Raw genomic sequence first — 13,041 nt, 5'->3', positions numbered from 1 at the left:
TAATAGGCACAGCTGCCCAATACAATTACAGACTACAGCAGGACAGAGTGGGGCCATTGGGGTAACGGAGGCCTTCGGTGGAGTTATTGAGGGCTTATGAGGAATTTACATCGCTCTAACTGATCCAGGGATCCCGCTCTCACTGAGCTCATTTTGGGGTAGGTGTATGCTGGGCTCTTAGGGATAGGGGATGTCAAACATAATACCAACCAAGTGCTTGTCCAGCCGGGTCTTGAACTGGTCGACAGACTGTGCCATGAACGCTGCATTCAGGAACAAAATCCAGTTCCTTATGCCAGTGAAGCAGAACACGTTTCTGCGCATGAGTTTGGTGGAGCTGGATTTCCGGAGTTTTTCCGGAGGGGCCACTAGTTTGAGCCGAATCGTTCTAAGTCAAAAAGATTCCTGGTGACATAATCAACCCTTTGTGCAGCAGCTGATATATCCCAGCCAGCAATTTGGTTTGGCTGAAGTCCATTTAGCTCCGGCAACTCTGACACCCCAGATTTGGGCCGATGTAAACGGAACGCCGCCGGAACAGGGTCGATATGGCTTTGGTCGATATGGCTCTATTCTGGCTAGCCAGTCTTAGCCGTAGCACTCCTTAGTTGGCATGGTTTTGGACCGCCAAGTCCGGTTCGAGTCTGGCTCCCTGCCAAGGCGTGCTACGGCCAGGTCCGGCTGTCTCGTAGCGTAGCTGCTCTGGCTTTCACTTCACCTCAAGTGCCGTACCTCAACCATAGGTACTTCAGCCACAGTAGTACAGCTGAGGTATGGCATGGCTGATGCAGCAAAGTCCGGCTGTGCTACGGGAAAGCTCTGGATTGTATGTCAGCTGCAGTAGAGCTCCAGTAGACCTTGCCCGTACTTTGGCTGGAGTAAGTGCTGGAGCTAGCCAGAGTAAAGCCGGATACAGCCCAGCGAGGCCAATTGTTGTGGCTGGGATGGTTACCTAGTGTTACCATGTCACCTCTGCATCTTCAATAGTTTACATTTGACAGTCCCAATCAAGGAAGTCAGCTTTCAGGGCATGAGAGGTGTTTGTTTGACTGTTGTGACCATTCTTGTTGCAGGTCATTGCACTCACTACAGCCTCTTCTCTTTTGGCATCCTATAAGAGGGATCAAAACATGGTCTTGTATGTTGTATGGTGTTGTATGGTAACAGGTCAGGTTCCAATTTGAAATAGCTAGATCGCTTCACATAACGCTGAACTACTAACACTAACATAGAGTTCAAGATTCTTCATCAACTTATCAACTTCTCCCTCCTAAGGTTATTCCTCCCTGGCAATTTCCTCCCTGCGCAATTTCCTTACCTTGGTATCTCCTTACTCCTTCCATTGTCACCCGCTTAGTACCGCTTAGTACCGACACCTTGGTACCGAACAAGAAAGGACGTGACTACTAGTCAAGAGAACGACTACAGTGAAGTTGGACGCTTGGGTCGCAAGGCTACGTGTCCTATTCCAACAACAACAAGAACATGGTGTTGTATGGTCTTGTATTTTTTTATGAATTCAGTTAGACCCTTTTGATTGGAAAGATTCACAAGGACAAGCCCCCGCTGAGTGAAGCTTATTGCGTTGACCCTGCCCTCTACCCTACGATCGCGCAATCTTGGTTATATGGCTGAATTTAGAGTCCAAAGTTTAACATATCATCATCAGGGAAGACGCTCAGCCTTCGTACTTCATTATCTTCCTCAGACAAGAACTCAACTTTGGCTGGTGTGTCTAGGATTCAGGGTTCCTGTTCCTCATATCCACTTCTCACTTCCTTCCTGACTTCCTAAATGACACTGGGAACCCAACCAGGTGAGTTGACCAGGTGAGTACTGAGTATATGCACATAGCAGCGCACCACCGGTGTCCTACTCACAAAAGATTGGCAAGACTGGCAGAATGAATAGTAATCTTACTACTCACTCACAATTCACAAAGTCCTTATAGGGTACGGAGAGCTGGTAACTTCGTGAAAAAATGCAAATCTTGGTCCTTGGATCTGTCAATGAATTCAAATTATCATTATAGGCCAGTTATCTGGCTCATATCATCACATGAGACTGAACGAACAATTACCACTTTCCTAGGTTAAAGGGACCCTCCCACCTTCAAAAAAGTTAATGAATTGGCATGAAAGTGATGTCGCTCGGTTCAGAAAGAGCAAAAACGAATATCTACCAAATTTCATCGAATAATATTCACCGGTTTTCAAGATATTAGACTTTTACTTTTGTTTACTTTTTGGGATCTCCGCTGTTCCTAGCGACTTTATTTGAAAGTGCGGCATTTGTTGCGCGCAAAGCAGCATATACCACCGCGTGCTACAAAACGTTTTAGTCAAACGTTTAACGGACGTTCGAAAGCCTGATGACGTCATCAGATTCCCGTAATGGTTAAGAGATAGGGACCACGCTGGTCCCACCCTGCAAGTAAAGGGAAGAAATTTCTTGAACACCATAAAGCTGCGGGGGTTGCGACCAGGATAAATGGTGGTTTCTGAGCCTGGCCGCAAACTTGGCTATCTCAACTCAAAACTAATGTTAAGGTGGGAGGGTCCCTTTAAAGATTTAGGTTTAATAGCTTCATTTTACCTAATTATAATTAAATTCGCGCATATCCCAAGTTATAAATACCTTTTTTCTGTATTGGTATGCTCAAGGCGGTATGCTTTCCACTCTATCTTTCACACGCGTTGGTGCACTCCGCCAGATACGTCTAAGCTGCGTAGGAAATGAAGCATATTTACGTCTGGACAACGAGTTGCGGGGAAAAGTGATGATTTTGTCGCAGTTTTAGGAGTCGGTGATTAGGCTGGTTTTTTGGGTTACTTTTTCGCTCCGATTCCTGTATTTCATAGTGTTTGGCTTTTGAATATTTTAGTTCTTTCAGAGAAATATTACTTGCCTTACAGATTTTGTAAAAATGTTTCAATTTTTATAAGCCGAACGTTAGAGTCCTAAAACAATACATCAGTACTACTATTATTGTAAACAAACAAACGGAGCACCACTTGGCTCTGTTCCAAGGCCTTTTTCGAGTTCATCTGGAGGTTTTCGTACTCGTGTACTCGTGTACGTTTTGTTGGATGTCTTAAATCTCTTGTGATTGACTTATAGCATATTAAAGAAGCATGTTGACTGAAAACAATCCCAAGTATCCAGGAGGAGGCTAAGAGAGGTCCTGATCGTCCTGAGCAAGATCAAGTTGAAGTTATGAAATGTTGGTTGATAAACGCAGGTTGATCTGGCTCACTTATCAGCAATAAAAGTAAAATTAAAAGAGCTTATTGGCTAAAAACAAGCCATATTATTGCAGGAGATCAATACTGAAGAGTACGCCGAGCAGTATCAAGCCAGAAAATGTTTGCTGATGATGATTGCATATTGTCTATTGATGTATTGGGATGAATAATTAATTATAACTTATAACAGCAAGATTATAACTATGAAGCGCTGACTATGAAGTGAAAAAATCTAGAATGAGCGAACTCAGGCAGCTTTACTTTGCTATGCAGATGGTAATGTGCATTACTCAAGTGTCTGGCAAATGAAACTTTGCATTTCTTGAAAAAGGATTTCAGTAAAATTGTGAATGTGACAAGCCATGCAACGATATGATCATATAATACGTGTTAATAGTCATTCGTGACAATGATCTTTGGTCCAATATACAATAGCAAAGCTCTCAGCGCTTCTTTCTGTGGATGGCCAGAAGTGTGACTCAGGATTTAGAAGTATTAGTCTTCTTCACAGGGATGTTATAAAATGTACTGGAGGGTTATCTTCCAGCAAGGAACTTTATTTTGAGTTGGTATGAGATGTAGGCACAAGAACTTAGGTGCTTAGTGCCTATAGTTAGTAGTTGTGTAGGTTTAGTTTGGTCAGGTTAGATTAGGTTATGCTAGTTTTTAGTTAATTTGCCAGGTGTCCATAAAAAATGTGACCAGGGCGGTGTTTCACGGGATGCTGCTACCACGCTGCTATCCAATTGCACGAACTGACGTCACACTTGTGGTAGTGTTGGAGCAATGGGCCTGTTGATGTTTCCATGGAAACCCAATTTGACACGTGTATAAGCAGCGTGCTGCTATCACTGGTGAAACAGGGCCCTGACTAACCTAACCTAACCTCAATCATCACACATATTTGCAATCTACTCATAGCAGAAGCACCCAGTTATATGATAGATACTCACCATGACTCAATCTTACCTGCTAACAACTTAAAAACAGCTCGCGTCAAGCCGTTGCCAAGTTAGCTCACCTTTGCCAAGCCGCATCCATGGAAACAGCCAAATGAGGAACTGGCTCATTGGGTGGCTGGTGTCAGTCTGTGCATTGAAAGTGTTTCTTCTCTGAAGCTGCTCTGCACTGCTGTATTGCCATGTTAGATGCTCAGAAAATGTGGGAAATGATAATTGAGATACTTTAGTGCTTTGTTCATGCTCCAGACATCAACAAGTACAAATTCTGCAGGGTACACCTATGAGCTAGGTGAGTATTTTATGTGAATGTGATGTTTGACTGTAGTAAATACACAAACAAACACAGGGTCACAGTTATATTCAATCTCCACATAAACACAACAAAAACGCCCAAAGCCTCACTCCGCGAGCACACCACAAATAACGCAAGCCTTTGCAGGCACCAAAATGCTTTGATTTACAGGATAGGTATACTTTTTATATCCTTTATCCTCTGGGATCTTGCTGCCAAGTTGAAGTAAGATGACTGAACTTCAGTATTTATCAACCTTTTCTTCTTATAGCCACTGCTATACGAGAATGACTAAATGCTTGGTTTGATTGATTAACTGCCTTGAAAATTTAATGATCGATCTTCAATTCTCAATGAAGGCACAAATAAAATAGTTTCCTCTCCTCTTGGAATACACAAAACAAAATATTTAATAACTTCTTAGTGGATGGACGAGAGCCTGATGCATGTTCGCTTCATATTTTGTAACAAAAGCGCAAAAACTGCAATATAACAGCACTATATGTTTCTGGACAAAATGCAGCGGCAGTAAAACCTTCCCTGATGGCATTCATTCTTAGCCAAATGTAATGACAAAAATATTTTGTAGTAACTATTAAATTCCGGCTAAAACAGTGCACGGTTTGAAAAAGAATCATTCCAATGACGGTCCATTCTTGCGGTCCAGAAATCGCCACTATTTCCGGCCTCTCCAACGCAACTCGTTGTCCAGACGTAAATATGCGGAAATGAAACGACCTTTGCTAGCGTCACAATAAGTTTCTAGTACTAAATTATAGGGATGTTTTTTTAAGTGAGGCATTCCATTGTATTTCGAGTATTTCTAACAAAAATTTGTAAAAGATAAAGAAAAACACAAAAACGCTATAACAAGGTTACAAAAACATCTTCAGCTCTTGACAAAGACTTAATTTTTTCGATAACAGCAGTCTTGCAGGGCTGACTTCCATCGACCTTTGGTTCCAGGCCAACGGCCTCAGGAAAAACTCAGCTGATGTAGTTGGGAAGCTCTCAAAATCTGCGCAACGTTCCTGGCCTCTCTGTCAAATTCCGCGATCATGATTTACTCCCTGTCTCTGAAGTTAGAAATCTCGGTTTAACATTCGATAGCACGCTCAGCTGGACTAGTCACATTTCTTCTCTCACAAACCGCTGTTTCGGAACCCTTCATGGTCTATCACATCTAAGGAACCACCTCCCACCATCGGCTGTCACCGTCATCGTCCAAGCCCTCGTTCTCTCGCAGGTCCGATACTGCATCTCAGTATACGGCAACTGCACGCAGACAAACCTCTCTCGGCTCCAAAAAATAATTAACTATGCTGCAAAGGTGATTTTCGGCCGCAAAAAGTACGACCATGTATCGGACCTGCTGGATAACTTGGGCTGGCTCAGCGCTGAGCAGCTTGCTCAGTATCACTCTCTGTGCCTGCTGCACAAGGTGCGGCGATCAGGCGAGCCAGAAACCCTGGCTGCCCAGCTGGTGCAGGTATCGCAGACGCGGCAGCGATCCACCAGACAGGACCGCAATCTGTCAGTCCCACGATCGCGGTCAGCGATGGGGCAGCGCCGGTTCTGCTGCCGGGCGCCCCTCGCCTACAACCAGCTCCCGTCAGAACTGACGCGTCTACCGGCCCACCTATTTGGTCGGCACCTCCAATCCCACCTACGGGGAGGCGAGGTGACTTAGACAGCGGCCATGAGTCTGTATGAGTGCATGTGTATGTTTGTTTGTGTGTACGGGCTTTGAGCGTATTTATCACGTTATTTTATGTTATGTCTCCCATGCAGAGTTTTAGCCCTGTACGAGCGGCCGTAATAGCCACGAGTGTATCGTGGATGGCTTCAATACACGTCTATGTCTATGTCTATGTCTAAACGGTCGATGTGCCTTTGCCTACATGCAGTAGGTAGCCAGCAAGGCCATCCAGGGTTACTTTTACAGGAAAAGTTGAGAGGGGGAATAAAATTCGGGGAACCGTCATCACCCCCGTCCCCCGCCGGTTTCTACGCCGACGCCTGTACCCACTACCCAACCTGTGCCGATATGCCAGTGAGTGCAGTGGCGGATCCAAGGGGGGGGGGGGCAAATGGGTCATGACCACCCCCCCCCCCCTGGGGCCCGGGGACACCAAAGGTCTGTCAGGGGCACCTTGGGCCTGTCAGGGGCACCACGAGCCTGTCGGGGACACTTTAGAATTTTGATATCGATGACCTAAGGTCAGGTCAATTTTGCGACCTCCCATTTTATTCACACGCAAAAAAAAAAACGCGACAGGGTGGTAATTCATATGCCCCCCCCCCCCACTGGGGAGAAGATTAAAATCTTTTTTGAAACAGGTCCTGCACTTTTTCCGTTTTACCCCACCAGACCACACTGGGGTAAAACGGGGGATGACCGGTGGGGTGATACGGGCTTCGATGACTTTCACTGAGCTATACTATCTTTAATTTTCCTCGGTTTCCGTCTAAGCTACTGAAATTGAAAGTTTATCTCGGCAAAAATATGTATATTAGGTACATACACGGTACCTGTGCAGGTACCTACTTATAATGAAGAAACATTATGACAACGTTTGAAACGTTTAACACAACCACTCCTCTTTGGAAAGAGCACATTTGAACATGCTTTTATGGAACGTGAGTTGGCCAATAAAGGCAGCTTGTTTTAACTAAAAAAAGCACTTCTGGGCACGTACACTGAAAACAATTTCACCCGAAGCTGGCGAATTAAGCGTTGCTCTGCGGGTGGTATATGTGTATTAACTCGCCATGTCCAGATTCTAGCTAGAGGGTAAGCAGACTTGCCTGCCTTATTACTCGTAAATATGCACTGTACCCACAGTCTGCAGTAAGGTAGCTAGCCAGCACCGGATATTGTCCCTGCGGGTGTCGAGTCATTGGCACAGCCCTCACTGAAAGAGTTGGAACTACTCGAGGTATCGTAAACGCGTATCCGTGGATGGCGAACCTTTACATAACCTGCCCTGAAGGAGTTGGATCTACTGTTACAACTAGATGGCGTTGTCTCATACAGTTTTGAATTACAACAGTTTTTTAACTTTTTTTTGAACCAATGATATGTTGGCACATTGTTTGGCGGTTTTCAAGTGGGGGCGAAAGTACAATTGTTAGGGTGCATCTTTAAAACCTCTGCAATATTCATCACGGGACGATTGGCAACGCTTTTTCTTCCGAAACTACCAAGTGAGACCATTTTGATTCTTATATAGGTCACGAAAGCAGCGGCGACACATTTTCTTGATTTCGGGCGGTCTGCATAGCTGCCGGTGACTGAGTCATGTCGAATTTTCTATGGGAATTCGATTTGACCTTTCCCACCGATGTGAAACTTTCTCACCGATGTTTTCTAGATGTGAGATTGCTATACCTAATATAGATATTTTCCCGCAAATATGGTCAAGCGTGGGATTTTTTTTGGCCCTCGTGACTTGGTCGGCGAAGGATAGGCGTGGAGGGTAACCCCATCTCCTAGGGGTTTGTGGGGCGCTGCTGCCAGGTAGGCGTCGATGAATACCTTTCGATGGAGGGGTCGCGAGCCCATGGTGCGCGAATAGTCGTGGAGGGTTACTACTCTCCAGAGTGAATGGCGAAAGTGTTAGGTCCTAAATTGACTCCTGGGATGGTGGTTAAAAATGGTTGCGGATAGGGGTACCCGCGAGGCACCGGTTTACTCGCCAGTTTTGGGTGAAATTGTTTTCAGTGTACGTACATACAACCTACATCTTGAAAGCATCGCGACTCGGAGGGGAGGGCGCCACTGCCTCAGTCGCGGTTGAGCGGACAAGTTTGAGAGTCACTGGTAGCACTGACCGAAGCCTCACACGCGGTGGCCGCTGGCGCTGCGGGACGAAGGGAGCGGTTGCGAAGGGATAGGGGAGAAGAGGACGATCGCCGTCCGGTAACTTGTGATGGCAGTAAGCATGCGGTCAACGGAAGCCATCCTACTCGCAGAGGATTTGTTGAGAATTGTTTCATTACAAAGCTGAAAATTTTACCCGTCATCGGCACGACTACCCCAGGTTTTTGGTATAGGAATCCGGAAGCCCGTGCACGAATAGGAAAAAAAACATCAGTTGCACCCGCTAACAGAATGCATCCGTGGTCACAGATACACCCGCTAGCGGATTTTGATCACAAAAATACCTATCTGCTCTCTAGTCACTTAGTCCTTTACTTTAACGATCTCATTTTTTAAAGAGCCGGTTGGTTAACGGCGAAAAAAAGATATTTACACTCCAGTCGTCTTTTTTTAACGCCTTATTTGACGCCAGGCTGCCCGAAGGCCTCTTCAGAGTAGGGTTATGGGCTATGGCGAAACTTTGCTTCGTTGTGATTTTAAATGTCACGCACACTGAGATAACAGTGATTGGCGCCACCAAGGCAGACCAATGAGCGCCCGTCTGGTGAATCCAAGCGGCGCAGGTATCCGCCTGGGGCGGTGGACGGGGTCAGGGGAGAGCGCTACGAGCATGACCTCTGGCCGGCCACCACCTGGTTCGACCCAGCTGTCAGCCGCTGAACGACCTGCGTCATATAGCAGTTTTCCTCCTACCGCCGGCGTAGGATCGCGTTACAGCGTACTTTTTATGATACAGGCCATGACCTGACCGCCGCGCTGGGGTCCTCAAACTGAATGGGAAAGTTCACCGAGCCGCCGCAGCCCATGACGCGATACTTTCAAGAGAGACTATACTTACCTAAATGGGGTAAGTGTGGTAAAATGGGGTACACCCCATATCCCCTTTACCGGAAACCCGTTTTATCCCCCGAAGGACATTGGCAATAGAGCAGGACCGTTCATGTTTATCAAAACAGCCGGCAACTTTCTATCGCAGCGAAAGGTTGGCTAGGACGAGAGTCATTGCTTTCACTGAATATCGCAAACCTACTCAAGCGGATTTCCACTTAGGAAGTTACCAAACGAATGTTGAAAAATACATCAGCACCATGAAAAAACCTTACCCACGATCCTCAGCAACGCCGCCTCCCGCCGGCATCCACCGGAAAAGGGCGGCAAATGAGCGAAATTTAAATTGCCAGAAGTGATTCCAGATAGCAACATCTGACTAGAATGAATTGCACTGTCTTTCTCATATTGCCCCGTACCCCATTATGCCCACCTTCCCCTACTACTATTCCATCTATTTCATGCCGCGTCCTATAGCCGCGTCAGACCATCGCCGCGTCCAGCGTCGGTCAGCTCGTATATATGCAGTCGCCGCTGTGTATTCAGACCGCCGGTGCCGGCTATCTGTCCAATACAGGTGGCTGGTTGGCCTGGGAGCGGCGCCAGGCGGTGTCCGCTGTCCCGCTATCTAATCTATCGACCCAGCCTCCCCGCCCCATTGTTTACAGGCCATGAACACCATACGGCCTCCCCGACCCGAATGCACCGAACAATGAGCCCAGTGTCAACCGCGGTACCGCATTCAAGTGCCCCAAAGCTGTTGGCAAATGCCTTTGGGGCGATAATAGGCTATTTTCAACTAGAGCACACCAATTTGATAGTCGGCCGATTGTTCGTGCAATACATTGCACACAAAGGAAAACTTACACAGACATTGTTTGTAGAAAAAAGACTGCAAATATTCCCACCTGATATCAATCTAAACGATCGGATGAGGCAACGTCGTGTCTAGTTTCACCGTTTGATGAGTTCCAGGTCCCTCGGTGCCGTTTAGCCCCAATGACAAGTCCCAGACAGTGATGAACGTTTTTGTTATCTCCGTGCTTGCAACGTAGGTTTACGACGATCACATATAGAAATTAATCCGTCACATAGACCCGGGAACAGGGGGGGGGGGGGCAGCGGGGGCGCTTGCCCCCCCAACTTGGGAGCAGAGGGGGCGGCGCCCCCTCAACATTGAGGCAGCGAGAAAAGGTCTTTCCTCCCTTTTCCGGACTTCTTTCCTTCTTGTTTCCTTTATAGATCTAAACATCAACACACGGCATTTTCCTTGCCATCTGAATGGTTTCTGCTGATACTGTATCGATTTGACAACATCTGCTATTGTCATCCCGCTTTGATTTGGGCCTGACCTTGGCCATAAGCTTGGCAGGCCAGTTTTATACTGGACCATTTTGAGTCAACTTTGAGAAATGCATAACGTACAACGGTGGTAAAATCGTGCTATTGGTATAACGCAGTTTACCCGCTCCGGGTGTGAGGGAGGGGTGTGGGGCAATGAGTGCACTGACGTGGCGCCCTCGGTATGGGATGGGATGCATGGGATACATTAAAGGGCCGGTATGGGATTAAAGCTCAGCGACACTAAGGGCCTATGTGGTGCCTTCGGTTATCGGCAGCACCCTCAGAATCACCGGCGTAGGGCCCTCAGAGCCGCCTGTAAGGGGCCTTAGTAGAGGCACCGGTGTGGGGCCGTCATGCAGGTGCCGGTGTGGGCGCTCAGAGGTGCTAGTGTGATTCTCTCAGAGGCGCCGATGAGGGTCCTTACAGGCGTTGCTGTGGGCCCTCATAGACGCTGGTGTGGAGCCGTTACAGACGGGTGTGGGGGCTTTAGAGCTGCTGACGCGAACTCTCTAAAAGCCGGCAGGGGGTCTCAGTGACCGGCAAGGGGTCCTTAGGCCGGCAGAAGAAGTCCTGTGGGGTCCTTAGAGACCGGCATGGTACTGTCAGACGCGGTGGGGCCCTCAGACTCACCGGTGTGGGACCCTCAAAAGTCACCAGTGGGTGGCCTTCAGATGCACAGGTGTTGGTTGGGTCCTCAACTCCTCAGAGCCGCCGATACAGGGCTTAATTTTAATAGGCACTGATGTAGGCACTCAGAGTTGAGGGTGTGAAACCCTCAGAGACACTGGTGTGGGCCCTCATAGGCGCCGATGAGGGCCCCATAGTTGCCGTTATGGGGCCCTCAGAAAAATAAGGGTGGGACCATCACAGGCGGGAAATGTCCCTAGAACTGGCCCCTCATAGGCGGGTAAGGACTCTCAGAGGCCAGTAACGGGCCTTTGGAGACCACCGAGGTGCCCTGAAAAGGCGCAAGAGGCGCTCAGAAGCCGGCGTGGGCCCCTTATGGAGATCTTAGTTTAGGGCCTGTGAGGTGCTCTAACGAGCCCCATGGGGCGGTCAGCGGTTTGACCCTCAGCGGTCAAATGGCGCCGCGGGGTCCCTCGGACCCGAAGGTCCCTTTGAACCCGATGGGGGGGGGGGGGGGGGGTACGTGTCCCCTTAGAACCCTAGCTACGCCACTGTTTCATATGCATCATGTCAGATATTTTAGGCTCGCCCCCCCAACTTGAAAATCGTTCCCGGGCCCCTGATCCGTCATTTTCGTAGACGTACTAATGCCGTAAGAATCTTGCGGCTATGAAGCCGTATGGCGGCGGCCAAATATACATGCACACACAAGCGAATGCAAGCTTTAGAAGACGGACAGTGCCCTTAAATAGACAGAAGAAGACCTATTAGACAAATACCACCACCTCAACCGTTTGTACCTAACGGACAACCGCTCATGAATGAATCAAATTGCTAACGGGTGTAAACAGGCTTGACGTGGTGTCATTCGATCCGTTAGAACTCAATGCGGTTGAGAAGTGCAAACAACCAGACAGATCTAGTTTGAAGTACGGGGAATAGAAACCAGATCCATCCAGACCCCCTCCCCCCTGATGTACATACGCTCTCCCGTCGGTGACGACTCGGCCGCGGCCGCCCTCATCGGCACCGACGCGCGGCTCGCGGCGCGCGGCGCGTCTCGGCCGTCGGAGGGGTGGCCTTGGGCAGGTGGGCGGCGCGCCGGGTGCCTGCCCGGCGCCGCTGGCCAGCACGTGCGTCAGTGCCAGTCGGCGGACGACGCGCGGCGGTGTGGGGTCGACGTCGGCGGAGCACGCTGTTGACGGTGCCGACAGTTGGTTTCTGGGGAGGCGCTGTGAAGCCGTGAAGGTGGCGACCGAGCTGACCGCCATGGACCTACTGGAGACGCCGGCGACGACCGGCCGACCGCGCGGCCACCGGACCGGCATGGAGCGCTTTCTGATCGGACTGACACTGGCGCTGCTGTTGTCCAGTGTGGTGCTGGTCGGCTCGTTGGTGTATGTGGTGACGTCGGGCGCGGAGGAGAAGACGGCGGCAGGCAGAACCCAGGTGGCGGACGCCAACAGGTCGCAGGGAGGAATGGCCAGTCCTCGCACCATGGGACAGGCCACTGTGCCGGAACAGGTGGGTCCCGAGGGATAATGCTGCAAGAGTGAGTGCCGGTCTCCGGGATATGAATTTGCATCATAAATGACAACTCTGCTCCATTTGAAAAGCAAATTGCTTCTGTTATTCAGTTAATTCACAAATTGGCGAGCTATCCGACGTAGTAATAAGCCAGCAATATTCCAAATGTATGGAAATGTTTTTGGCACGCGAGCCGTCCTCCCATCTGTGCACATCCGTAGCTCTTTTGTCCTCGGCGGAATCCAGCCAAGAAACACATTCTTTGAATGTCTCATCTGGTATGATGATGCTCTAATTTATCTTGAGCCTAATAATGTGTCTGGCAGTCACTGA

The 13,041-nt window shown here is 48.6% G+C and overlaps 1 protein-coding gene and 1 long non-coding RNA gene across 2 annotated transcripts in view; one reads left to right on the top strand and one right to left on the bottom strand.

The window, feature by feature from the left end:
• The window catches only part of LOC122364360 (nucleoporin GLE1-like), a 108,319-nt gene that overhangs the window by 13,209 nt on the left and 82,069 nt on the right, over positions 1-13,041 (bottom strand). The gene's annotated exons all lie outside the window — the stretch shown is intronic.
• Positions 2,789-3,688, top strand: LOC122364362. Its single transcript, XR_006253544.1, has 2 exons — positions 2,789-3,075; positions 3,320-3,688. It is a non-coding gene; the product is annotated as an uncharacterized LOC122364362 (long non-coding RNA).

This window comes from Amphibalanus amphitrite, unplaced genomic scaffold, assembly GCF_019059575.1.
Source record: "Amphibalanus amphitrite isolate SeventyFive unplaced genomic scaffold, NRLGWU_Aamphi_draft 000671F_arrow, whole genome shotgun sequence".
In the NCBI taxonomy this organism is placed as follows: Eukaryota; Metazoa; Arthropoda; class Thecostraca; order Balanomorpha; family Balanidae; genus Amphibalanus; species Amphibalanus amphitrite.
This window is presented reverse-complemented; position numbering and strand designations above follow the sequence as displayed.